The sequence below is a fragment of the Camelus dromedarius genome, chromosome X (assembly GCF_036321535.1).
Source record: "Camelus dromedarius isolate mCamDro1 chromosome X, mCamDro1.pat, whole genome shotgun sequence".
Classification (NCBI taxonomy): domain Eukaryota; kingdom Metazoa; phylum Chordata; class Mammalia; order Artiodactyla; family Camelidae; genus Camelus; species Camelus dromedarius.
The window spans coordinates 85,461,934-85,489,578 of record NC_087472.1 but is presented as its reverse complement, the minus strand read 5'-3'; the positions used below and the strand labels follow the sequence as shown (position 1 = coordinate 85,489,578).

General features: G+C 37.2%; 1 protein-coding gene across 1 annotated transcript in view; it reads left to right on the top strand.

The window, feature by feature from the left end:
- SYTL5 (synaptotagmin like 5) overlaps positions 1-27,645 on the top strand; it is a 303,237-nt gene that overhangs the window by 40,140 nt on the left and 235,452 nt on the right. Inside the window, exon 4 of the mRNA XM_064483299.1 lies at positions 11,793-11,919. The gene's annotated coding sequence lies outside the window, so the exon portion shown is untranslated. The remainder of the gene's footprint in view (positions 1-11,792; positions 11,920-27,645) is intronic.

Genomic DNA, 27,645 nt, shown 5'->3' with positions numbered 1-27,645 from the left:
ATTCATTGAGTGCCCACTGGCCTGGTTATTTGCACGTATTCGTACATCATCATCCAGCAAATAAGTGTAGTGAATGCAATGGTGAACCAGCTGCCTTGATTTGTCTTCTTACTAGCTATGTCACTTGGAAAAAATAGCCTCCCAGAGTCTCAGTCTTCTTGTATGAAAACAAAATTATACTTATTTCATGGTTAGTTGTGAGGATTAAATAAGATGCTGTATACATTCCCCCTCCTAAAGTAGATGCTCTTTAGACCCCTCCTCCTCCATGACTATGTAAATAAAAATATTTGATTTATAGGCAAGAAGGTACAAATATACTAAATTAAATTATAAATCTTAGCAGAGCAATGGTTAAATTTATTTCAAAATTACAAAATGTTAGATAAGCCTAAGGATTTTCTCATTTAAACCCATGACAACCCAGCAGGTTTGGTTCTGTTACCATCATCCCATTTCTCAAGATGAAACTAAGGTACAGAGAGTTGAAGTAATTTACCCAAGGTCATATATCCAGTAAGTAGTAGAAAGATTTCAACTCAAATAGACTGATAGCAGTGTTGCCAGTGGATGTACCTGGTGTTCCAGGTTCTTGTCCCGTCCCAGAAAGAATTCAGAGACAAGATGCGGAGGTTAAGAAACTGAAGTGAGGATTCATTAAGGGCTGGATACTACACTTTGAAAGGGAGAGCAGGCAGGCTCAGGAAAGCAGCTGCCCTGTGTTTCTTTGGCAAGTTGGTTACATAGACTGTAAAAATGAATAGGCAGAATATTCACTAGGGAGGGAAGGAATCTGGGGTCATATTCTCTGATTTTCATCCCAGCTCCACCTTCCCAAAAGGAGAAGAGATTTTTGTCCGTATTTAGTCTGGATTGGAAGTGTCATGGCATCAGTGCATGATGGGTACTTTTAATCTGCAAGGCTAGTTTTATTGAAATAAGGACATAATGAACAAAAGGTTACATTTGGACACTGGAGATTCCTGCCTTTTCTCACCTTTCTTTGTTGGCCCCAGGCCGCTCATCACCCCAAAAATTGTGACCACTTATCAACCCAGAGGTTCCTGCTTTTCCTTCTCTGCCCAGGGACCCCTGGTGCTTACATGATGCATGGTTTCCTGCATTTTGCCTGTGCCCCTCCTTTCTGCCCAATTCCTGCCTTTTGGCCTGTGTCCCCCTTTCTCTGCTCATATCTAGCTATCTGCCTGCTCTAACAGCAACACTCAAGTTCTTAAAGACTGTATTAGTTTCCTGTTGCTACTGTAACAAATTATGAAAACGAGTCTGCAGGACTGTGTTCCCTTTGGAGGCTCTAGGGAAGAATTCATTTCCTTGGGTTTTCCAGCTTCTAGAAACTGCCTGCATTTTTTGGTGTAGGATCCCTTGCTCTATCTTCAAACCCAGCAGTTTAGCATCATTTATCCTTGCTGACTTCTACTTCTATCCTCGTGTCTTCTTGTCCTGTCTTGCTCTCAAGATCCTTAATGTAATCATATCTGCAACAAACATGCCTTTTGCCATGCAAGGTCACATGTTCACATGGTCAGGGATTCAGATGTTGACATCTTTTTTAGGGAGAGTCATTATTCAGCTTACCACAACCACTATTCTGTTTTTTCCCTCAAAAATCAAAGTTGGAGGGTTCATTAGTCATCTAGTCCAACTCTTATTTTACTAGTAAAACTGCAGCTCAGAGAGGTGAAGTAACTTGTACAAGAGCACGGAGCTGTTAACTGAACCCCTGGGTTTCTGACTCTCAGGCCCCTCCATTCTCTGCTCTCACTTTATGAGCTTAGAACAAAATTGGCCTGTTTACTTGATGATGTGTAGTTTGTTACTGGTTCTTCTGAGTTATAGATCATCAAGATTACTGTAGAAAAGCAATCCCAATTCATAGAGGAAGTGCATTTCTCCTTTTTCAGGACTTTTTTTTATACAAAGTTATTCTCCTGTGAGCAATTTCAATATCATATGAGGTGACTTAGTATTGTTCTTGTGAACCCCTTACTTCCCAAAGAATTGTTTCTGTATCTAGGTAGGTCAAATACAGAAATAAAACAAAAAATCTTAAAACTACAAGGACCACTCTATCATATCTTGGGTTTATGATGTGTGGTAATGAAACTGAGTTCCTTTGCCTAGTTTATGATTAACCTCTCTATCCAAAACTTTGTTCCCTTTCTTGTTCTGTACCTGTTCCTCCACAGGATTGGGGAGTATCAAAGAACAGGGTGGAATTGTAACTGAGCAGGACCTTATGGGGCCTTTTCAGGATAGATACCCCCCCCCAACCATGTCCTCCACATGCCTTTTGTTGGGAAAACTTTAGCCTTCTAGGCCTTCCCCAAATTCCAAAAAAATCAGAGAAGTGAGAAAAAGCAGAAACAAAGGAAAACAGTCAAGCAAGACAAAATAATGATAGTTTAGCCATTAAACAAAGTCAAGGACCTTTATTTCCTTCTCAAGGGCTATAGCAACACACAGCCCTACCAAGTATTTGGCTTCCTAACACGACAGTCTTAGGGTATTCAGACATCTCACCTGGAAGCTCAAGTTTCCAAGTGTGAGTGTTCCATTAAGCAAGGCAGAAGCTACACCTTCTTTTGGTGTCACAAGTCCTTCTAGTCTGACGAATCACGCCGCATCATTTCTACCATACTCTAATCACTGAAGCAGTCACAGCCCACTCAGACTCGATAGGAGGGAACATGGAACCTACCTTTCAATGGCAGAACTGTCAAATAATTTGGGGGCCATGCTTTAAAATCACCACAGCTTTATTAATTTAGTATCTTGGTTGCAAGTAACAGAAGATTCAAGTAAGATGGGCTGAAATAATAAGGACATTTGTTTTCGGGCATAGAGATGTTCCACATTGGTTCAGCTGCTCAACAATTTTTTGGGAGCCTCTGTGCTTTCCATCTTTCCATTCTACTATCCTCAGCATATGAGCAGTCGTTAGTCATGGTCACACGTGGCTGCAGCAAATGGTATCACAAGGAATAAAGGTATCACATTCAATGAAGAAAATGGACATTGACTTGGGTTGATCAATTTTTCTTAGGAAGGCTAATCTTTCCTTCAAGTACCCAGGAGTCTTCTCCTCAGGTTCCATTGGCCAACATTGGGTCACGTGATTCCTCCCTTGGCAAAACCTATGGAGAAAACGTTTGGCATTTTTTCTTCTATGATGAAAAGTGAATGCTGTTAGAGAGGAAAAAGGGATGTGAAATAATATTTGGTCAGAAAGTCCTTACCAACTATTTTCATGCCGTGGTCCATATATGAAAGACAGTAATAATTGTGCTTGACACTGGAATTTGACACAACATTGTAAAATGACTATAACTCAAAAAAAATGTTAAAAAAAAAAGTATTTCATTTTTCTGCAAAAAAAAAAAGACAGTCATATTTGCATAGTACATTGGGGTAAACGAGAGGGGCTTTGGAGACATGTTTATGGTGTTTAGTTAAAAATTATTTTCTTTAAGTTATATAATTCTAAGGGAAAAAAAGTAGAAAAGGTGTTAAAAATTGAATTTGTGAAAACTTCCAAATGAAATCTTTCAAATCCTTTAATGAGACTCTCAAGTTTGCTTTCATGAACATAGCATTTTATATCTGGGCTTTTGCTTAAAATAGCTATAAGCAATTTCTGTTTGAGAGATTTTAATAATTATTTTTCCTCTAAATCTTAATAGATTCTATTGTTGAGAAGTGTGCTTCATAGAAGTAACTGTGAAAACATTTAGACCCATTTCACAAACCATTCAAATTATATTTCAAGGCTTCTATAATGGTAGTCTGAGTAATTAGGACTAACCCTTTCACTGCCAATTGGGAAGGTTGTACAAAATACAATCAGCGTTTGCTCAAAGAAATTGGAGTTTTAACGATATGGGGAAGAATTATGGATCTAAGACCTGGAGAAGAATGAACCCTCGAAGCATAAACAGGGCATTTGGGAAAGATTTTCCCCCTGGCAGGAGAGAGGATGCAAAACGTTTTGCTCATGGGCCAAGAGGTAAAATAATCAGATTCCATGCCTTGTCAAGGAGGAGTTCTCTGCTAAAAATCCTATTTTGGGTTGAGAATCCAAGGATTACACCCTAGGAAAAGGGTGTAAAACAATGAAACTTGATCTCACAGGCACCAAAGCTCAGGTTTAAATTATGTCAATTCCTGAAATCGAATTAAGGTGATCTGGCGTGGCTAATGCCTGCAGCCAACTTCCAGAAGCAAATGTAAATTCTTTTTGGAGGAAGAAAACATTATCCTAGGCCTCAAATTAGGTATATCATTGTTCACATACATCATCAGGTGCACAATAAAATATAACTAGGCACATAAAGAGACAAAACAATGTCATCATAAATCAATAGACAATGGGAACAACTCAACCAGGGATGTAGATGTGGAATTATCAGAAATAGACTTTTTTTTTTTAAATTGGGGGGGAGGCAATTAAGTTTATTTTTTCAATTTTATTTATTTATTTACTTTAATGGAGGTACTGAGGAGTGAACCTAGGACCTTGTGCATGCTAAGCACGCACTCTACCCCTAGAAATAGACTTTAAAATAACTATGCTTAATGTATTTAAAGAGATAAGACAAGATTGAGAATTTCCTCAAAGAACTGGAAACTATGGAAAATATCCAAATGGAATTTCTGGAACTGGGAAATACAATAACCAAAATAAAAACTTAAAGGATGGGTTCAATAGTAGTTTAAACAAAACTGAAGATTTAATTAGTAAAAATGTTTAAATAGGTCACAAGAAAATATTCAGAATGAGGCATAAATGAATGTAAAATACGTAAGAAATCATAGAAACAAAAGGAATACCATAAGAATGTTTAACATACATAATTGGAGTCCCAATAGGAGATGAGGGAATGGACAGAAAAATATTTTATGAAATAATAGCTGAAGATCTTACAAAAATGATTGAAGAATTTTATTAATCAGCTCTTCCACAGGAAGCAGAGGAACACTCAAAATATCATAATTCAATAAGAATTTCTTTACAATGATGTGTGTTGGGGAGGTAGGTATGGGAGATCCAAAATGAATAGTTCAGGAACCTGATACAGTCTACCACTTTTGCCCCTCAGCATTCATCCTCTTGACCAGCTACGGAGGCAGAGATTATTTCGTATTATTTGATCCTCTCACCTCTTTTTTAATATATATTTTTATTGAAGTATAGTCAGTTTATAATGTTGTATCAATTTCTGGTATACAGCATAATGTTTCAGTCATACATGAACATACATATATTCGTTTTCATATTCTTTTTCACCATAAGTTACTATAAGATACTGAATATAGTTCCCTGTGCTATACAGCATGAAATTGTTGTTTATCTATTTTATATATATTGGTTAGTATCTGCAAATCTCAAACTCCCAATTTATCCCTTCCTACCCTTTCCTCCCCTGGTAACCATAAGTCTGTTTCTGTTTTGTAAATAAGTTTGTTTGTCTTTTTTTTTTTTTTGAGATTCCATATATAAGTGATATCATATGGTATTTTTCTTTCTCTTTCTGGCTTACTTTATTTAGAATGACAATCTCCAGTTCCATCCATGTTGCTACAAATGGCATGCTTTTATTCCTTTTTATGGCTAAGTAGTATTCCATTGTATAAATATACCACCTCTTCTTTATCCAGTCATGTTGATGGACATTTAGGCTGTTTCCATGTCTTGGCTATTGTAAATAGTGCTGCTATGAACATTGGGGTGCAGGTGTCTTTTTGAATTAGAGTTCCCTCCAGATATATGCCTAGGAGTGGAATTGCTGAACCATATGGTAAGTCTATTCCTAGTCTTTTGAGGAATCTCCATACTGTTTTCCACAGTGGCTGCACCAAACTGCATTCCCACCAGCAGTGTAGGAGGGTTCCCCTTTCTCCACACCCTCTCCAGCATTTGTTATTTGTGGACTTTTGAATGATGGCCATTCTGACTGGTGTGAGGTAATACCTCATTCTCTCCCCCTTTTAACTTCACCACCTTGTATGAAGGACACCAATCATGGCTAATATTTCTGGTTTCAAGTGGCTGCATGACCAACTTGTTCTCACATTAGAATGACACCATGATTGATGGGTTGCCTCTATGTGTCAAGCAGCATATTTTAAACTGCTCATATATTACATTTATATGGACCCTGTGATTACCAGTGTAATGTCACCACGGGGATGAATCAATGTGGTGGTGTACAATTATGGGAGATGAGAGACTCCTTCAAAGCTGCTCTAGAGGCTTTCTAGTTTTTTAATGCATGTTTTTCATTTTATATTCACAACTCTTAATTTCTATTTTCCCTACTTGTGCTTTCCAAAGTTATAAGAAGATCCCAGGTAACTCTATAATCCTTATTAGTACTTTTGTTACCCATGAGACTAAATGCTACATACAACCACTTGACCCCCAATGCTTTGCCCTCCACATACATTTCACCCTCTGGTGATAATGAATTACTCATCCCCTGTGATTCTCAGCAAGAAGATTATCCTTGGATAATGGAATACTGCTCAGCCATAAAAAAGAATAAAATAATGCCATTTGCAGCAACACGGATGGACCTCGAGATTACTATACTAAATGAAGTAAGTCAAAGACAAATACTATATATCATCTATATATGAAATCTAAAAAAAAATGACATAAATGAACTTATTTACAAACCAGAAACAGACTCATAGACATAAAAAACAAATTTATGGTTGACACAGGAGAAAGGGGCAGGGAGAGATAAATTGGGAGTTCGAGATTTGCAGATACTAACTGCTACATATAAAATAGATAAACAACAAGGTCCTTTTGGATAGCACAGGGAACTATATTCAATACCTTGTAATAGCCTATAATTAAAAAGAATATGAAAAAGAGTATATATATGTGTGTGTGTATACAAATGAATCACTATTCTGTACATCAGAAATGAACACAACAGTGTAAATAGACTATACTTCAAGAAAAAAATGAAGATGAAGCAATAAAAAAATTTAGGCCAATAACTGAGAAAATTAGTCACCAGAAGTACACTTTGAGAAATACAAAAATCTATTCTTTTGGCAAAAGACAAATAATCCTAGGTAGAAATTTGGGCAAAATAGACAAAAATGAAGAGTAATTAAAGGAGTAAATTTGTGGAAAAATTTAATGATTATCAACTCTATAACACAATAATGATAATGTCTTATGGAGTTTAATAGATATGTCAAATTAAAATACAAGTTAACAGTATAAGATGGGAGGAAAATTAATCGAGTTAAAATGTTCAAAGACCTTCATTGTCAATGAAGTGGGTAAAAGTATCGACTTATATTTTGAGAAATCAAGGATGCATTATGCATTAGGTAAGCAATAAAGGAAAAGCTAAAAGCTGTGTAACTAATACAAGGTAGTAGAGTGGGGAAATGGAATAATAAAAACACTCAACTCAAAAGAAGGGGAAAAAGGAAAGGAAAAAAATAACATAGTATAGATGGGACAAATAGGCACCAAATAGTAAGATAATATATTTTAACCTCAATATATCATAATTATGATAAATGTAAATAAATCACATATTTCATTTAAAAGGCCAAAGGCAAAACATTACCCACCCATATGCTGTTTACCAAAGACATAAAAAATATCAGGAATGGAGATAAGTTGAAAGTAAAATGATGGAAAAGATATAGCATGCAACATTATCCATTATTATATATATGTACATATATTAATATAAGGCATATATATCAATATCAGATAAAGTAGGCTCTAAAGCAAAAAAAAATTACTAGCAGAAAAGAGACACATTTCATAATGATGAAAGAGAAAGTCAATTCAATAGGTAGACATAACTGTCCTATATTTGTAGGCATTTAACAAATCACCTCAAAACACAAGGAGTAAAAATTAATAGAATTAAAAATTAATAGAATTAAAATTCATTATTGTATGGCAGATTTTAACACCACTCACTCAACAAGTGACACAGAAGCTGGCAAAAGCATTCAGGAGATTTGAACAACTTGATGAACGCATTTTATCTAATTGACATGTGTAGAACTCTGAATGCAACAACTGCAGAATACTTATTCTTTTCTTTTTTCTTTTCTTTTTCTTGTTTTGGCTGGGGGAGGTAATTAGGTTTATTTATTTTTAGAGGAGGTACTGGGGATTGAACCCAGGACCTTTGAATCCAGGACCTCGTGCATGCTAAGCATGCACGCTAATGCTTGAGCTATACCCTCCCCCTCAGAATACTTATTCTTGTCAAGTACAAACAGAACTTTATATGAACTAGATTATCTTGCAGGGGAAATTTAATCAGCATTATTAGTATGAACAATGATTGCAATATGGTGATAGATATTATGCCTATGTGTTTTGTAGCTGACGGTCCTTCCGTTTCAAATCAGAGAAACATACACTCCCATCAGAAACCTTTTCTAGAATTAGGAAATATTAACTTTCCTGCAGAACTCTTCCTCTCTGAAAACTAGAGTTCATTTTTCAAGTTACAAGGTACACTTTGGGAATGAAAAATTCTGTATACTTGATAAGACACTTAAAATCACAGTCATTAACACTCTCACTAGTAGAGCATCATATGTTATGTAAATGTTGATGGAACTCTCCAATTTGTAATGCTAACCCTGCTTCCCTATAGGTTCTGTTTTGGGTATCTGCTTCTACAGTTCTTTTGATACAGTTAAAAAGTGGATCGAGAGGATGGCCATGGCCCAGGTCTCAGTTGAGTCCCTGGGACGTGCCCCACCAAGTGTGTGTCCTTGGCTTCGCGCAGGAAAGAATTTAAGAGCAAGCCTCAGTTGAGTAAAGGTACATTTATTCAGAGAGATACATACTCCATCGACAGAGTATAGGGTGTCTCAGAAGGCAACAGAAAGGCCATGAGGTGTCGGGGTTAGGTGCTCAAAGTAAAAGTAAATACAGACTCCATAGATAGAGTGTGGTCCATCTCACTCAGAAGGGAGAGTGGCCAGGAGGCAAGGTGTTGCTAGTTTTCATGAGCTTGGTAACTTCATATGCTAACAAGTGGGAGGATTATTCCAACTACTTTGGGGAAGTGGAAGGGATTCCCAGGAATTGGGCCATCACCTACCCTTTGACCTTTTATGGTCAGCCTTAAAACAGTCGTGGCACCTGTGGGAGTACCATTTAGCATGCTGTTGTATTTCCTGAAAGTCAGATGATTGAAAAGAAAACAGTTTTTTTTTTTTTTAAAGAAAACGGTGTTGAGGCCAAGATCTAAGTAACAAGCAAGATCCTCTCCTACTTGGTACGTCCTTTAAATCCCACTGTGGGTGTCAAAGCCAGGGGAGGGGTGGATTACTAGGAGTACAGAAACTTTGTATTAGTGTCACACCTGGGCGACAGTGTTTTTATCAGATTCTAGGATTTTGACTTGATCTTTCCCTGTCTTGTTGGTATATGGGGTGTTCTGGGGTATGAGTGAAAAAGGATAGCTGAGTACAAAGCCTCGCATTACTGCACTATGATGAGCGCACTGGGGGGGTTGGGGGGGAGGGAATTAAGTAGGCACCAAGGGAGGAAAAAAAAAGACTTTTCCATGCAAGTTGACCCCTTTCCTCCAAACTCATAGATTCTGTATGAGATGTCTATCTCTTTTTCCTGCCCTTGTCTCTGTGTGAATTTTTATTATGATTCAGTACTTGTTCATGCAGCTAAAGGTGAAGTTACAGTGATGTGGGTGGTATGCTCTGCTCATCCACACAATTGCAACAATAAGAATGTTTGGAGCTAAGGTTTGGAGGATTCATTCATTTGTGTGTTTTGGTCCCCTCTGCTCCTGCCATTTCTAGCAAAGGTAGTAATTTTTGAACCATTTATTTAGCTAAAAATTCTACTCATGTCATGGGTGATCCATGCCCTGTCTCATCCACAAATTACAAACTTGAAACCAATCTCAAGACTCAGCATATTTCCTTCCATCACAGAGGAAAAAAAAAATCTGTTTCTTATTTAGTGTCTCTCAGTGGAAAGAAATGCTGATCTTTTTGATTCGGGGTATATCATCTGACCCTGTTGTCTGTTACAGTGCTTTATTGCACTGGTGGGAGCTATAAACTGGTTAAAAAATAAATGTACTTCATGAATCCGCTATACTGATTTAGGGAAAGAACAGGTGCAAAGAGACCAATTAAGTCTCACCCAGCTCTTAATTTCTGTGATTCTTCTAAACCATGTCTCATGAAGGACATTTCCTGATGATTTTGAAGGACTGGAGTAAGGTATTTACCAGCATAAAATGCCTTCATTAAGTTTAGTCATTTTGCTCATCAAAAATCTGCAGCCTTATCAGAGGAAATCATTCATTGTCAAAGTTTATATGCTAATGACCCTTTTCATAGTCAAAGCACATTATAAATATTTATTCATAGGCCAGATGAGAACTGTTAAAGTGGTTAATTTTAAAACAACTTTTGTACAGGGAGAAAATAACACTGAATATGAACAAAATGAGCATTTACGTCATGGTTTCCACATAATAAAGCATTTCCTAAGCACTAGTACTAATCGTGCATGTTGATTCAACACATCATATAGGCCTGGTTTTTAAATGCGTAATCAGATATAAACATATATAGTTTGACCTCAGTCAACATTAAGAGATGGTGGGTAGATTTCTTATGGCAACAGTCATCATTATATTCCATCCTCCTTAGGTAAAGACATGGATGACACAGATGTTGAACACAGCGCTGAAGCAGCATGATTAAACACATTTCTCCTTCCTTTATTCCAAGGTATAAGAATTAATAATTGGTCCTGACTAAAATGTTCAAGGCTCAACTGTCTCCTTGCAGACACAGACAAGAATGTGGAGAAAAATAAAAGCTTTTTATAAAGGGTTTTCTGCCTACATAGTCTTCATTCTGTTTCAACCCTAGTTAATGTTGGATGGAGTGTGAGATTCAGAGCCTGGAGATTGCCAGCCACCATGGGGAGGACATCAGGCCACTGTGGCAGGAATTTGTTCAAATGTGAAGGAGACCCTCTCTGGGGGCTTTCTACTAGAGGCTTCTCTCCTGGAGTCATTTTGGAATTAGGCTTTTAGCTATTTCTTTTAGAAATCATCACAAAATGAAGAAAGCTATGGTTTCCTTTGGTTCTTTGTTGACTAACAGTTCAATACAGCTGAACACTTGAATTGATCCAACTCATCTGCCTTTTCTCTACCTACATCCAGGCTGGTGGGGAAGTCCTTAAGTGAACAGAGTGGACCTCTGAAACTCCGTGGTCTCCATCCACAGTGGGGTTTTCGGAACAGCAGGGAAAACCTCTGGATAGTTCTCTGGTCTCCTCAGCTCTGGTTCTCTCCCATGGCCGTTACAAACATTCTCCCACTCACCATTCTAACAACTTGATGTTTGGCCTTTTTTTCTTTTTCTTTTTTTTAATTGAAGTATAGTCACTTTACAATGTTGTGTCAATTTCTGGTGTACAGTATAATAGTTCAATCATACATATACATAGATATATTCATTTTCATATTCTTTTTCATTATAGGTTACTAGAAGATATTCATTAACTTGAGATGTCTGTTTTTTCTTTAAGCAGTAATCTTTTGATGTTCGACTACCTGTTTTTTTTTTTTTTCAAGAACTCTTATACATCCTGGCTCCTCCCTTACCTCTTGGGATCAGTCCCCCAGAGCTATCTTAGAGACTGTATCATGAGTTTGATTTCTAAGTAATGGCCCAAATAAAACATAACATTTAGGTTGTGCATTGTTTTCAATTGACAGTTGACCAATCTAAGGACCCCAAGCAGACTTCTCTCCTTCACCTGAACTCTACAAGGAACCTGAGCCTTGGTACCAGCAGAGGCCTCTCATGCCCACTGGCCTCCTCAGAGAGTCCAGATGAATTTAGGTGAGTCTCTCCTGGTTCTCAGATCTCCTGATTATTGGCTGATGATCCTGAGTTTTATTTGGTGGTATATAACAGGTGCCTGCCTCCCCAGTTGAAAGACACTGAGACCACTGGACTGGGTAGGATTAGGTGAGAGGCTGGTCTAACATCTTTCCTAAATGAGGGGCATCAAAAGGCCAGCCTCCAACTAACACTCCAGCTGTTGCCAAACACAAGTTTGTGTGCCTGACACACAGTGAGGCCAAACAAACCAAAACGGTAGAATTTGGAGCAAAGAAGGTTTATTGCAGGGTCAAGCAAGGAGAACAGATGGGTTGTGCTCAAAAACCCTGAACTCTCTGTTAGTGCTTTGAATCATTTTTAAGAAATATCCCAGCCAGACGATATGGATCCTTTAAATTGGAGAAACTTCTAAATTTGGTAAATTTTTATAGAGCTCTCATTATGACAGCAATTTCATTGGTACCAAGCTAAAAACCAAGTTAGGTGAGAAAAATATGTATAAACCATGGTTAACCTAAGAACTCCCTTAGTTTAAAACAACCACACACACATACAAAAAAAAAAAGACAAAACAAAAAAACAGTTTGGGAAGCTTTATTTGTGGTCTCTGCTTTCCCTCAATAGGTCTTACAGATACTAATAAAAATATTAGGATAATTAATATTAATTAGGTCCATTAACAGGGAAGTAAGAAAAAATTGAAGGAAAGTCTGGAGACTTCTTCCCAACAAGGTGGAAATTTTAAAAGGACTCATCCCAAATGGATACAGAAATCTTTAGATGGTTATTTTAAAATGGAATAAATAAAACAGACATTAATGGGTTTGAACAAAAGATTTTGATACAACACACCCTAAAGTTGGGTGGCCCAATGAGACCCCTTTATGGTCCCCAACATTAAAAAGGGCCCCAAACAAGTCTGCTCTTTTACCCCAGCTTAAAATGTGTGTGTGTGTGTGTATACATTTTATATGTATGTATATATAGCTGAAAGAAAATTTAAATGTATTTAAATTATATATGCATTTAAATATATATATTTAAAGGGCTGGAAGAAAACTGCACTGAGATACCTGACCAGCAAATATTTGGGGAAACAGTTAGGCCAATTATTAAGTTTAAAAAAATTAACAAAATGGTCTGAGTCCCTTGGCTCAACCGTCATTGGGGATCCCAAGACCTTTTTTACAAAAATAAATAAAATGGTCAGGATGAAAAGAAAGATTTCTGGACTCCTTAGAAGAACAAGTTTTGTTGATTGAGTCCTAATAGAAACTAAAATTAAAGGTATAAAATTTGATAGAATTAGATGAAAATTTATAAAAGTTAGTATATTTAAGTGGGCTTTATATAAGATAGTTACATCTCTTTTGCCTAATTATATTGTGGGATAGACAGGTCTCACTGGGGAATGCTTCCCCTGCCTGGTATAAGACAGGGCATATGAATCTGCCCCTCAGGAAATATTAAACAAACTAAGGTAACCAACAGGGTTACCTGAGTCCACACAATATAAAATAAAAAATAGAAGTTAATATTCAAGGGATAATAAAAAACAATACAGTTTTTTTTTTGTTTTTTTTTTGCTTTGGGTTTAACCTGTGCACTCAAAAAGAGGGCCTCTGTTGAATGCCTTGTGCAAACTTTTGAAGGCATGATAAATTGAACCCTAAAGTTCTAGAACATGGACCCCTTGAATTTCAGTTTAGTTGGAGATCATCTCACTGATATAAAAGAAAATTAAGAAAACTATAGTTGGGCAAATCAATACTTTAGTATCATTTAGGAGGCAGACCAGTTCTATGGAGAGTTAAAAGCAACTGTCTTTGTCTTGCAAATCTGTACAAATCAGAAATGTAAATACAGCCCACAGTGACCTGAGCCTGAGCCTAATTTGCTCAATCAGATAGATTGAGCTAGTTTCTATTAGGAAAAAAAAAGGAGGCAGAAGAAAGGGCTTTTAAAACTCAAACCACCAGAAAGGCTCCCTCATTCAAAATCTAATTCACAGCTTCCTTAAAGATTTATTAAGTGCAAATACAAATCTTAAAAGTCTTCTCCACAAATAGTAAGTCCAACAAATATTTATTTCAACAGTTTTAAAGTGAAGCTGTGAGATTTCTTATGTCTCTTTATATGTCTGTGTACATACTATATATGAGAGCTTTACCTCCAGAAACTACTATCAAAATTAAATGTATAACTCTGTTTAATTGACTTAATAGTAAGCACTTATAAATTAAATCATACTAAACATGAAAGAAACTGGCCAGAATGAATTTCAGGTTCACGTGATCTAGGAAATATTCAATATTAAGTTAAAACCTGGTATTAAAGCTAGCTTCAGCTTGTTGGTTTAATCAACACAGAGTTTTATTGTACCTAGGTTTTCTAGCAGTCAGTAAGTTCATGTTATTTCTGGTTCAGAGTTGTCACAAGAAAAAAATTAACTTGGTATGAAGGTATTTTCATAAGTTGTAAAATAGAGGTAAATAAGAGTTTTCAGGTGAACTCTTTAGGAAAAGTATGTTTTAGGGATGTCTATCTAAAATACTTTCTCCAGATTTTTGGTGACTTAAAACTTTAGAGTTTTGCTGAATTAAGTCAAATGATGGGAATTCCTTGAATATCCAGGTCCTTCCAAATAGAATAAAATAGTAGGACATTAATTGCTAAGCAGATCTAAGTTGACCTACTTTTGTCTTGCTACCAGAGGAAAACTAAAAGTCTGGGGTTTATTCGACATGTCTTGAAGCACATGGAGAGAAGGAATTATGCTATGAGAAGGGGTATGTTTCTAGAGGTTATGGAATATTCCAAAGTTTGCCGACCAGGAAACGCTGGTATGACAAACAGTTCACAATTACTTGCTGCTTGTCGGTTTTCACTAGAGATTAAGGTTTTATGGGTTAAAACTGGAATAGGTAATTAAAACTACTAGAAACAACAAGGGAACCATTTCACTACACAAGGAAAGTAGGGTGTGTGTTTTCAGCAGAAGAAGGTGTGAGGAATTGAAATACATTTTGTTAAGGGGCAAGAGTGATTCTGTCCTAGAGCTGGTTGTTTCTGGATGGAAAAATAAGGGGCAAATTAATATGGATGCAGAGAGTTGTGGGAGTTTTGTAGAAAGGGAGCCCTGAAAAAGGAGTTTTGTGCATGGTCAGCCTGAGATGAGATTAAATTTAATTAAGTAAGTGGATTTTGTTATTAAAAGTAGGCTGGACTGGATTTGGTTCCTCTCTCAAGAGAACAAAGTTTTCTTGGACAACTGCTTTTGATAACAGGTTATATGCGTTTCTTTGCTGTTAAGTTATCTGTATTTGCTTTTGAAATCTTTTGCCACTTTGGTTAAGTGAATGAGTATTGTGTCACAGTGACCCATGATCCTATTTGACCAAGTGTTTAAGTGTTTTGAAACTTTTTATCTTTTTTTTAAAACTGGAAACCTTTTTGATATTTTGACAATGTCCTAAATATCAAATTCTAACTGAAGTTCTTTTGACCCTTCAAAGAAACCGAGGCATCTCAGAGAGGAATGTTAAATTAATTAGGCATACTTGGTGTGTTGAATTACTTGAGAAGCATTGTCAACTAATTGGAGATAAACCTTCTTAGGTTATTCTGTATGGGTAAATATCATTAATATAGATACTTCAAAATTTATATGGAATTCCTAAAATTCTGACATGTCTTGGCACAAAGTCATCAGTCATAATTCTAGTTACTATCTTAAAATATGTGTCACAGAAATATCCAAGTTTCTTGTCAATGGCATTGTAAGCAGATCTTTAACCATGCCATTTTAAGTCTTTTGTCATTTATAGACAATCATTGTTGGCTCTGATGCTTTTATGAAATGAAGATCTTCAAGAAGATTCATAAAAAGAACATTTTGACAAATAAGTTTCTGAAACTTTTAGATCATACCATTGAACTGGGTAAGAAGTTACAAAACTAGTGGAAAACCTGATCACTTCGTCCAGATCAGCAGGAATTAGTTGACATGGGACTGAATGAACTGATAAACATGATTCATAATATTGTGACTTTTTTCTGAAATATATTGGCTTTTAATCTTTGTTTTCCGTAAAACCTTTGCTCTTATGCTAACTATGACCTACAACAGGTTGCTAAGGTATACCTTTTTTAACGAAGATGAAACATTTATCTTTTTCTCTCTACCTGATCCTTCCGGAATTTGGCTTCTCCAGCTGGCTCCCCTGTGGACTTGATAGCTTACTGAGAACAGATTACAATGTTACACTAATCATTGTTTTAATTTGTTCTCTCTTGTCATTTTCACATTTATTTATGCCATGTGCCTGTCTCTGCTGTACTATGACTTAATTAACATTACTAGCTTTATTACTTATATCCTGTCTATTTTATAAGATTGTTGTCTCTTGCATTACCCAGTGTGTATCCAGGCCTCTGACAAAATTAATGATGCCTACACCTCTTGAGGTATCATATACATATATATACACACATATATATATATATATATATATATATATATATATACAAACTCTGCATAGAGTAATTATAATAGTGCAACTCCTGATATGGGAAGAAATGACAAGGGGAAACACTTCGTAGATCATAACAGACTAGTAAAACAGGTGATCCAGAGAATTTTAGATTATCGACAGGACCTGATCCAAAAGTTAGCACACTGAGTGGCCCATCAACAGAATCTTCGCCTCATCTGGGAAGGAGCCTTCCTAGCACCATGGGACAAAATTGGTCATGAAATGCCTCCCAAACTTTGTTCGAATTAATGACCAAGAGGAGGTGCTGTTGACAAAGCATGTCACCTACCATTTCAGGAAACAAAGGATGTTGCCATCATCAAGCCATCATCAGCCACCATGGATAGTACACCCTGAGGGGATCCATGGTGGAGACAGACAGGATACTGGCCCTAAATAGTTAAGGTGCACATGAAAGGAATGATATTAATAAGCCCAGACTCTTGCATCTTCCAATAGAGAGAAAAGCACTAAATTTATTAACTTAAGATGTCTGTGTTTTCTTTAAATAGGCATAATCTTTTGAAGTTTGAGTCCCTGAGTTTTTGTTTTTGTTTGTTTGCAAAAAACTCCCGTATATCCTGGCACCTACCTTACTTCTCTGGAACAGTCCCTCAGAGCTATCTGAAAAGCTATCTCAGGGCCTTACATCCTCAGTAACGCTTCAAATGAAACATAATTCTCAACTTTAAGGTTGTGCATATTTTTTCAACCTTAAAGCAGGATAAACCATGCTCCCTATGTACTTGTAGAGCTGAGATCAATGGCTGATTCAATAAATGTTTTTGTTTTAAAATTAATGAATGAGAGCTAAAAGGGTTATGTGTTGGGGCAGAGTTGTTTTATGAAACCCAGAGTTTTTTATGGTTCAGTTTTAATAATTTTTTTCCTTTTGAAGTCCCCTATTATAGTCTATACTGATAGGTAGTCTTTCTTCAACTAAGTGGTGCTATTGAAATACTTATTTGTAGTTGTTTGTTTACTTTTACATCAGCACAGTCTCTGTCCCTGACTAGTTGTCAAGTTTATGGCATTTATGTGTTTTGCTAACAAGAGACTGCTAATGTGTAAATTTCCCAGTGAGTTATTTATCAGAAAGTTACATAATAAAACTCAATGTGAAAAGGAGAAGCTGCCTAAGAAAATATTTTGATAGAATTATACTTATTTATTCTATTGTATTTATTAGAGCCTTGCATATAACATGTTAGATACCAATGACATGGTTGAACAAAGTGTGCTTCCCCCAAAAGAAAAGCATTCATCCATTTACATATAAAATTAAAATGAAGGTACAAAAGGTCAACTTCAAAACAGAGTATGTCATCAATTAAAAAAAAACTATTTAAGGCCTATCATTTAAAGGTTATATTTGAAGTCCAGATAAAATCAATTATCCACTTCCAGCTATCACATTTCACATTGTGAATCTCTCTTGAAGAGGAGTAGAAGAAAAAAGCAGAATAAAATCTGTTTCTGTGTTACCTTTCATCTAAGTAGCCTAAAACAAATTTTGGTATTATGTCTTTGGTTAGTATACCATGATTTTAAAAACTGTAGAATAAAATTAATACATATTTTTATTTAAAATAACTATTTCAACCATAGTGGGCTGGTATATGCTAACACTAGCCTGGACTTTGAGGGATGGGGGAAGAAGGGAAGGAAGTTCATGCTTTAGCTGAGGTGACATTTAGAAGAAAGGTAGATATAACCAGGCTAAGAAAGGTGAAATTGCCAGGAAGGAAAAAACAGAATGTTCAAAAGCATGGAAGCATGAGAAAATACAATGCATGTGGAAAACTAGAAATGTTTCCATTTGACTAGGAAAAGGGTACATGTTGAGATGTAAAAGAGTCCTTAATATATAGAGGGTAGATCACCCAGGGATGTATGCAGAGTGAGGAGAAGAAAGGTACACAGAGGTCCAAACACTAGAGAATACTCACATCCAAGGAATGGGCCAGAAGAGACCCCCTAAAAAGATAGAGAACAATTATGAAAGAAGTGAAATCACACACACAAAAATCCCCAAAGTAACAGAATAAGTGAATTGCATTAATGACTGATTTTTTTATCCCTCCTTGTATCTACTCCTATTATTATTTTTTTCTACTCCTATTATTATGTACACTTTCATTGTCTGCCTTTTCTGACTCTAGGCTTGATCACATAACATGCTTTAGCCAGTGGAATGTTGGCAGATGTGATAGAGATTTGAAAAGAAGCTTGTACAATTGGGCCTGTACTCTTGTATCTCTGCTGTGAGAAGGACTAGTCTGAGTAGCTCACTGGTCATAACAGAAAAATAAACTATCCCCAACCAGATCCAGCCTTGATCAAACAGCCTCCATCTGACCCACCGACTTGTGTTAAAATAACTAATCATTGATGTATTAAGTCATTGAGTTTTGGGGTGGATTGTTATGCAGCAATAGCTGATTAATACATGGAGTTTCAAAAAGTGATCAGTGGTGTGGAAAGCCAGAGAAAGAAAAGAAGGATTGAAAATATTACATTGACTTATGCAATTAGAAGATTTCTGTTGATCTTAATCAGGGCAGCTTCAGAATTGGTGGATTCAGGCCCACAACTGCAGAGGATTTGAAGAGTGTAAGGATATATTCAATCTACCATTTTATGGAAACAGACCACAATTGCAGTGTGGAGAGATAGAGGGCAATAGCTAGTGGATATCGATAAAGGGAAAGGTGCTATATGAAGATGGTAGAGATGTGAGTACCTTTATGCTTAGGAGACAGAACCAGCAAAGAAGGAGTGGTTGAAAATACAGAAGAAGGGAGAATGACTTATGCAGAGTGATCCCTGAGCATGTGGAAGGAGAGGACCACTAGGACAAAAGAGGAGGAAATTGCCTTGGTTAGAAGAAGCGGTCCTTCTACACTAAGCTGAGAAGATAAAATAAGTGTTGTCATAGATAAAGTTAAGTTCCCAGAAAAGAAGGGAAAAGAGAAAAAAAAGTGAAACAGGGAGTCCCCATAAGGCCTCTATATAACATACGAAAGAATGCTGATGAGGGAACTTTGCAAAGCCACATTGCAAAGAGCAAGGAGGTGGTAAACATTAATTGCTGCTAGTAGGTGAAGACAGGGGAGCCTTACTCCAGTATTGGGTAAAGCTCAGGATTCTTTACCAACTAAAGCTGAAGATGATAAGTTCACGATGGAAAGAATACGTGCTTTAATGATTTCTCTAGTTAAGCTTTGTGATTCAGGTCTAGGAGTAGGTGGGTAGTTGGAGGAATTCTAGTTTGGAATGTTGCAGTGTAGTGTGATTGAAGGCAAGATGTATTAAATACATAAGGATCAAATAGGGAAGGAAGTTGTAACAGTACAACTGTACTATATAGCCATGAGCAACAGAAAGCCTTACTGTATGGATTAGCTTAAATAAGTAAGAAATTTTTCTCATACAACAAAAATCCTGAATAAGGGACTAGGGTCATGTTGTAACTCCATAGTATCACCATTGTAACATTAGTATATCATCTTTTTCATCCTTGTCACATAGCTTTGATCTTTGTGGTTGCAGTTTAGTTGCTGAACAAGTACATTATCATCACATCTGAGTTCCAGGCAGGAAGGAGGAGGAAGAAGTCAAGGACTTTCTCTTAATGAGGTTCTCTTTGGGAAGGAAAGCCATCCAGTGGGACTTCCCCTAACCTCTTTGGACAGAACTGTGTCACATTGCACCCCTTATTGCAAAGGAGACCAGAAGTTCAAGGTCATAATTTTCCAGCCTCTATTACCCAGGGGTTGAGGAAGAGAGGTCTGATATTAGAGTTAAGTGAGCCAATGTATAGTGTCTGCCACAGCAGTGAGATCAAAAGGGAGCAGACATAATGTAAGAAAATGGAGGAACCAAAGATAGAAACTTTCAATAAATTTGAAAATCAGATGTGAGAAATGGGAGGCGGCTTAGGGATATGGGAGATTAAAAATTCTGGGGTGAAGCAATTCAGGCAATAAGAGATGATTGTTGAAGAGCCACGAGGGTAAAGGTTCTTGGGATTGAGAAGGTAAAACAAAACAAAACAAAACAAAACATCAGACTAGAAAGACTCCTCCACATGGATATTGACATTTCTCAGGAGGATGGAGAGATGTGGGGTTTGAGCAAAGTAAAAAATTAGTGTTGCTAATAAAGAAAACAACATCCTTTTCTGTATATTATGTCAGTAATGAAAACAAGCCCTGTTGTACATGTTTATGAAAGACATCAGGATGACTCCAGAGAAAATCAGATAACAGGTTCAAAAGAAAGTTAATATCCTTTCATTGTTATCAATTAGGTATTGCTAAATGTAATACTTTAAGACAATAACCATCTACAGTTTTTCAGAAGTCTATTGATTGGCTGGATGATCTGGGTTTTGCTGATTTGGGCTGGACTCAGCTTATTTCAGCTTGGCTCATTCAGACATCTCCGTTTAGATGGCACGTCAGCTGGCGGCTGGCCAGTCTAGGATGCTCTCAGCTGGGATGACTAGGCTCTGCTCATCATGGCCTCTCATCTTCCATCAGGGTAACCTGGACTTATTCACAGCAGAGGAAAGAGTCCAAGAGAGAAAGCAGAAGTGTGCAAGGTTTCTTGCCACCTAGGCTTGGAATTGGAACAGTATCATTTCTTCTGCATTACGTTGGCCAAAGCAAGGCACAAGTTGGCCCACATTCAAAGGGTGGGGGATAGGACTCCACCTCTTGGTGGAAGGAGCTAAAATATCATAATGTAAGGGGTGTAGATATGGGAGGGGAAGAATGAGAGCCATTTCTGTTATCAATCTACCACATTGTTTATTTTCTTGAGTCATTTGTTGAAATTCAAGATATAAGTCTGATTATATCTACTTCATGGAAATAAGCATAATTGCTTACAATTTGACTACTTGGCTTCTCTTAGATTACTTAGATGGGATGATTTGAAATGTCAGTAGTTAGTAGTCATAAATATGAATGGACATAAGCTACTTAGAAGTTTGAATAGTTCTTCTTATTCTTGTTGAACTGCTAACCCTAGGAGCTACTATGCATTTTGAGCTCTTTTGCCCCTTCTTCCTTCCTTCTTTCCTCCTTTCCTTCCTTCATTTTTTTCTTTCTTTTATTGAAGTATAGTTGGTTTACAATGCTGTGTTAGTTTCAGGTGTATAGCAAAGTGATTCAGATATACATATATATATATATTCTTTTTCAGATTCTTTTCTGTTATAGGTTACTATAAGATATTGAATATAGTTCTCTATGCTATATGGTAAGACGTTGTTGTTTATCTATTTTATAGATAGTAATGTGTATCTGTTAATCCCAAACTCCTAATTTATCCCTCCCCCATTTCCCCTATGGTAAGTTTGTTTTCTAGGTCTGTGAGTTTGTTCCTGTTTTGTAAATAAGTTCATTTGTATCATTTTTTAGATTCCATATATAAGTGGTATTGTATGATATTTGTCTTTCTATGTCTGATTCACTTCACTTAGTATGATGAACTCTAGGACCATCCATGTTGCTACAAATATTTTTCCCCTTCTTTAATAATAACTTTACCTTATCTCGCCAGCCATGTAATAGTGTAGAGTCATCATTGAATTGCTGAGCTATCACGTGCCTGATTTATTAAGCAACTTGTTAGAATACTGGTGAAGCTCAGGCAGGCAGGAATAGCTTTCTACTACTTTCATAGGAGAGAAGGAAGAGAACTTTTTGTAAAGCCAGTGATCCTGCACACATCTGAAACAAACACCACGAAGCCTGGTGTGCTGAAAGCTGTGACCGCAAATGTTCCCCTGACTGTGTTTTCCCCCATCCCGAGCACACACAGATCCATCTGTGTCACCGTGGCTCATTCTCTCCTCTTTTCCCCTCTCCAAGTTAGCTCTCTGTGTATACAGGTTTGGAAAGAGTGAAAGCAGAGCACTCAGCCTGCTTTCTTTGGATGAGTGAGTTTCTCTAGCAATGACGCTCCCCAGTGCCACAAAAACCCTGTTGTCAGGTGGTGGGACCTGAGGCCACAGCTCCCTTACCAGTTGTTCTTTGATGCATCACTTCAGGAGCTGTGAAACAGATGAGATTTAAGGGCAAGCATAGCTTTTCATGCAGTTCAATGAAACAATCTGTCCCTTGAAAGTCACTTTATTTCCAGTGGTACTTTCCATACCAGTGCGTTAAAAATGTCACTGAATCAAGCTTTTTATTAACTTGTCAGTGTATCCAAAGTGTTCTACAGAATCTCCGTGGGGGATTTTCTTGTCTTGAAAACCTACACATTGCCACATAGGCTTTCCTCCCTAATTAGCACTGACAGGTTCTCTTTATTGCAAATATCCCCACTCTCAGAGTACAAGAGAGCAGGTGGGTGGAAATAGATTTGGATCATTTGCTAGACACAGAAAGAGAAACCAACAGTGCTAACGGCATATGGCTGTGAAGGGAATATTGAACGAATGAGTCCAGGACAGTGAAGTCATACAAGTCAACTGTGGGTTGGGGTAAAAAAACAGGCTGCTTATTCCGAGAGAATTGGAACATCTTTGATCTTTTAGGGACTGAGATTTTTCCTAACTCAGGGTCACGTTGCTGAGTCTACAACCTTAGTCCACATTGTGGGATCTGAGATTTTTCCGGTAACCACATATAAATGTTTATCCTGTGGCCAACATTACTTCTTCCTTGGTTGTCTTGGCTAGTTTGTTTCTTGGTGTCTGGGTGTTTCTCAGCATACACCTTCCTTGATTAAACTGATTTTTATGGCCCTGAACTCTGGGTGCCCAGTTGGTTTCCTGCCCTTTTCCCCATCCCAGTGTACTTAAGTTTCCGAGGGACCATGAGTCCCTCCTGATATCACTAGAAATTCACTCAGTTAGCTTAAGGTAAAATTCAAATTCGGTGGATAGCCTCAAAAATAGGTTAGTAACCTATTGAGTGGTTTTGTAGCATCAACCCTATTCTTTGGCCTAGAAGGTTCCCATCTGTGTAACATGATTTTAAAATGATAGACCCTGTCTGCCATCCAGATATTTATATGAACAGCTTGCCAGAAGATTCCAAGTTCCTACTATTGGAGTAAAGAATAATTTGGGCCAAATCCAAGTTTTAAATAAACTCATTTGCAATTTCCATAAAGCACCTAAGCATACTATTAAAAGTTAAGATAATGTACTGCTGGACTTTTGGTGTCAGCTTCAACATGTAACGATTTGGAAGTTGTCACTCTCATCCTTACGACAGGGAAAAGCTGAACTGAAAAAGCAGTGATTTTTCTTGGACCCATCAGAGAACTGAGGTTTCAGGACAAACCACCACCTGGAAATCTAGAGTGAAAGGTGAATTTGCAGAGTTATAGCCGAGATCTGTTTATCTGGAGCAGAAGTGACTAGAGCCATAAAATGGCAGGAACCCTTTAAAGGTCGTTTTGAAGAACTGCTGGAGGCTGAGTATGAACTAGGATGAGAGGGAGAAACTCGTGGCGGGTGCAGTCTTGTTGGTATGGGGCATATTTTCTTGGGATTTATATCTAAAATCCCCACCAGGTTCTCATGGTGAAGAGCTGGAAAGTATACCCTGGAGTTCTTTTTTCTTTTCTTAGGTTTTAATGGAGGTACTGGGGATTGAACCCAGGACCTTGTGCATGCTAGGCATGCACTCTACTGCTGAGCTATATTCACTCATCCACCTCGTAGTTCTGACAGTGAGAAAGTAAGAGTAACCACTGTGAGCTATGCCCAGATTATTCTCCACGACAGAGGCCTACTCTCTAGGGGGAAACGACTTTGCCAGAACCTTATCCCACTTTTAAGAAGGGCATTATTCCTACTCCACTCCCCTCTAGCCTTGCTTTCTCACCAAAGAAGGGAAAATAAAGATAGGAAACTTTGAGTATTACCACTACTTTGTTTGTGTTCTGGACTACAGAAACAGAAAAAGGGGAAGCTGAAGACAAGAAGTTTCCTTTTAGGAGTGTGACAGAGAACTCACACATTACAGTGAACCCTTGAACGACACAGTTTGAACTGCGCAGGTCCACGTCTGCATGGATTTTTTTTCAATAGTAAATATTGCAGTACTGTACAACCCACACGTGGTTCAATCTTTGAGTGTAAAACCACAGATCCAGAGGAACCACGGATACAGGGGGCCAACTATAAGTAATACTCAAAGTTTCAACTGGGCAGAGCGTCAGCACCCCTAACCCCCACGTTGTTCAAGGGTCAACTGTATTTCCGTTCAATGGTGCACCAGAGCTGGCTCGCACCAGCTTGCACCAGCTCACAAGAGGCAATTGTTAAATTTTTGAAAATTTTGAGAGCCGGTTGTTAAACATAGCCATTGTTAAAAATTAAATTATATAAATTTACCACTAAACAAATCATATTAAAAGAGTAAACCTTCATATTAAAAGAGTAAATATTGTCTTTTCTCAGTTATTTTACTACACTTTACTACTGTCTATGCTATTGCTGTTATTTGTGTCTAATTATCCACACGGTGGGAATATGATATAATGCTGCTGCCAATCTTTTCCAAACTCTGCATCATGACATCGTAGCTTGAAATCAGACATGGTAGGAGTAGTTACACCATAGAAATCAACAAATGCTCCCAATCAGAGCTCCTCCTCCCCTACACACAAGAGCTGGTGGTTAAACATTTACCAATACATAATTGCTTCCATTATATCTCTTTGGCTAGAATTACTCACAGGCCACACCTCATTACAAGGAAGGCTGGGACATGTAGTCTGTAGCTGGGTGGCCATATGCCCACCTATTATTTAGGGATTCTATTACAAGGAGGAAGTGGAGAATGCATATTAGGGGACCATAAGCACTCTCATGTTTTGATGTAAAAGAGGGAGCTCTGATCAGGTTTCCAGAACTGAGATGCATTCTATCAGTAGTTCATTAGTAGAGATGCTAATAAACTCAAAATAGAGATTTTAGTACTTGTGTCGTCCACCATCTCAGGGTTAGCAAAAATTAGCAATTTCAGTTTATGATAGTAGACTGAGCATGTAAGACAAGTCTCCCTTGTCCTGTGTCCAGTTCCCAGAAAGTGCAAAAATTTTAAATATGAATATACATATATATATCAATGTGCTAGAAAACCAGAACCCTTTGTACCTCTGGAAACTATGAGGAATCACCAAGAAGAAGAAAGATAATGTTGGATTTAAGAATGTACCTAAAATTCTAAATATGCCTAAGTGATGAGGGGCTTTGAAAATTGGAAGCCACTCATAGAGAAATACTTTCAGGTAAACCCAAATTAAGACATTGAGTATACTTCAGTATAAAAGAAAGCTTCTACTTTTGATTTGCTAAGAAATTGGGATACAGAGGTATCTAGCCCCTGAATTTTCCTTTCTCAAAGTGTTCTTATAAAGGGCAAGTCTTGTTTTAAAGTTAAGTCTGTGATTATTTTTTTTCAGCTGATAAACCAAGCTCTACAATTTACTGCCAAATAGAGACTCCTAAGGCAAGAAAAGATATGACCAGCAACTGAATGCAATGCTTATCTTGGGTATTTGCTTGCAGAATAAACATTCAGGCAAGCTGTTTGCTCTTTCTGTATTAAAGTATGATGAGGATGTTTGGACGACATAATGTGGTCAGAGACTTGTCTTCTGCATATATGATTTATATTAAATGAGCATTCTTTGCAAACATTTTATCTTTTAGATCATGCTAGAGCCAAGCACACACACACACAAAACACAAGTAAAAATATTCCCAGGATTGATGGATGCTAAACTGCTTACTTCCTCCTCACAAAAAGTAAAAATGGTAGGTGTCTGTTTTTAGCAACATTTTCCACAGGAGATCAGAAAAGCCATTATAGGATTATGGATGAATTTTTGGTGTTTGATATTAAGAATGACTAATGCTTCTGTGGACTTAACAGAGCTGGAAAAGGCTATACAGATAAACAATACTTTAAGATATTGGACATTTGGATTCTGGAAGGAAGAAATACAAAATTACAAAATTATATTCAAATGATTTATCTGATTCTCATTTTCTGATCATTGGATGCATACTTGTAATAATATTAATTGAGCACCTACTATATGTAAAGTGCCACTAAAGCCTAAAACAAACACAATGATGCTCTCAAGGAGCTTGCAGTCTATAAGGAAATTTAAAAGAGACATTTCAGCTCAACTTTTTATAAAATATTGACAGCAAGTACTATGAACTGTCGCATATTTAAAACAGAAACAGATTAACATAGAAAACAAACTTATGGTTACCAGTGGGGCAAGAGGGGTGGGGAGGGATAAATTGGGAGTTTGAGATTTGCAGATACTAACTACCGTATTATTATATATAAAATAGATAAACAAAAAGGTTCTATGTATAGCACAGGGAACTATATTTAATATATTGTAATAACCTATAATGAAAAAGAATATAAAAAGGAATATATATATGTATATAACTGAATCACTATGCTGTACACCACAAATTAACACAACATTGTAAACTGACTAAACTTCAATTTTTTTTAATAACAAATAATAAAACAAAGAGAGAAAAAGATCAACAAAAAGTAAAAATAAAAATAAAACAGATGCTGTCTTTCTCAACAAGTTGAGAAGTCCTAAGTTAGGAGATTTGTAACACTAGGCAAGAGAGCTAGAATTCCACAATTTCTTCAGTATTCAACAAGCACAGCCTGAATGCCCTAGTTTAGAAGGAGAGATAAATCCTTTATAATAAGCCTGCTTTTCCCCTAAATAGGCTGCTGAATTATCATAGGAGGGAGACAAGACAGGACTGAAGCAACAATTTTCCACAAAAACTTTGCAATCTGGCTTTTAGCTCTGACAGGAAGCAATTTGAGAAATGTCTATGCATTTCCAGCCTTTTCCCTTCTTTCTCCTTTTAAGAATCCTGGGTGGTTGGAGCGCTGATGCTGGAGTATGAAATAGAGAGGAGAATTGGATAAAGTGAAAACACAAGGTTAATTTACATATGCAAGTGTACAGAGCTACTCCTGGTAGGTGAGAATAATCTGGAAAGGCTGGCAACCTAAGTGAGAAAGGCACCTGGGAGATTTTTGAGCAGAGAGAATGTGGGAAGCAGGCAGAAAGGAAGGAGCAGAGCGATGCCTGAAAGAGGACTTGGGGAAAGTCTTGCTCCCTGGTGAGGCTTAGCTCTTCTTTACTGCTTCTTGAA